Source organism: Schistocerca nitens, chromosome 3 (genome assembly GCF_023898315.1).
Source record: "Schistocerca nitens isolate TAMUIC-IGC-003100 chromosome 3, iqSchNite1.1, whole genome shotgun sequence".
NCBI classification, from domain to species: Eukaryota; Metazoa; Arthropoda; class Insecta; order Orthoptera; family Acrididae; genus Schistocerca; species Schistocerca nitens.
The window spans coordinates 239783879-239785434 of record NC_064616.1 but is presented as its reverse complement, the minus strand read 5'-3'; the positions used below and the strand labels follow the sequence as shown (position 1 = coordinate 239785434).

Below are 1556 nucleotides of genomic sequence, written 5' to 3'. Positions count from 1 at the left end.
GCTCGCAGTGAGTGCGTAAAGATGTCTAGAAAATAGTGTCTGCCGCCAAGTACGAGGGCCTGGTGAGAAATTTCGCCTGAAGCTATGCAGCTAACATTACATAACTGTCGTGCTGTTTCTTCTTCAAGACAATTCTCAGCCGCATTCTGCAGGGGCAATGAAGATGCTCCTGCATCGTTTTCAAATGGAAATGTTAGATTACCCACAATACAGTCCGCAATTGTCTCCCCCTGAGTTTCATCTCTGGTCACATGAACCGCTGTCTTTGAAGACAACATTTTGACACAGACAACGAGGTGTAGGCCAGCGTGTAGAATTGGCGGAAAGCACTGGCGGCTGCCTTCTATGATGAGGCTATTGAAAAGTTGGTACAACGCTATGACAAAAGTCTAAGTCAGAACGGCGACTACGTAGAGAAGTAGCTCAAAGGTGTAGCTAATTGTTACAAGTAAAACATTTCTGATGTTCACTGTGGTTTCAATTTGGCAATCAATCGGAGCTTACTTTCTGAACAGGCCTCGTATATATTCCTATTTTGGTTGCGCCTTCTGACAGTCTGTCGCACATGCGCACAGGTCAGTGTCTCCTCTCCTGCTGCTGACGTCAGCGCGTATTGTTGAGCGCGCGACCGCTCAGCCATAAGCTAATATCGTTTATACTTTCGCTTCGCATAAAGTGATGTGTCACTTCTCATTGCTGTTAATTTTTGTGCCTACGTGTACAAATCAAAGGGCAACGGCCTTGCCACAGTGGATACACCAGTTCCCATGAGATCACCGAAGTTAAGCACTGTTGGGCGTGGTCGGCAATTGGATGGGTGACCATCCAGGCCACTATGCGCTGTTGCCACTTCTCGGGGTGCACTCAGCCTCGTGATGCCAGTTGAGGAGCTACTCGACTGAATAGTAGCGGCTTCGGTCAGGAATACCATCATAACGACCGGGAGTGCTGTGTGCTGACCCAACACCCCTCCTATCCGCATCCTCCACCGAGGATGACACGGCGGTCGGATGGTCCGAGTAGGCCGCTCGTGGCCTGACGACGGAATGTGTGTGTGTACAAATCAAAAGAATTACTTATGCCTATACACATTACTTTATCTTACAAAATTTCACTTAGAATTATGTACACTATGTTCAATTATCTTGCGATAAAAAAAAATCGTTGCCACGCTTCGTCATTTTGTAAAGGCTTTTATATCTTTGTGAGGGTGGAGACCCTTGTCTGTTCCTGTTTTCTCATAAACTAACCAGTACGCTCCAGGATATGGTATTTTAGAAATTACATATGGGCCTCAATAGAAAAATTGCCACTTCTTATTCAGTTTGCCAGATTTTGTCGATTTAGGGTGCGTACGTAAAAGGACTCGTTGCCCTTCAAAATTTGTGTTTCAGTTTCTTGTTATAAATTTTCCTTTTATACTCGGCCCTGTAACTATGGCTCGTTTGATTTTGTCTTGTAGTGTCATTTCTGTAGTGGGTACCTTTGGTATAGGCGACTCCCACTCATTCGTATGTTTTGACTGAAACGTCAATTCATTCGTTGTTAAACCTGTT

At 45.1% G+C, this 1556-nt stretch overlaps 1 pseudogene; it reads left to right on the top strand.

Annotated features, from left to right (window-relative positions):
• Window positions 1-731: 731 nt before the first annotated feature.
• LOC126250504 (5S ribosomal RNA) lies at window positions 732-849 on the top strand (annotated as a pseudogene).
• Window positions 850-1556: the final 707 nt, after the last annotated feature.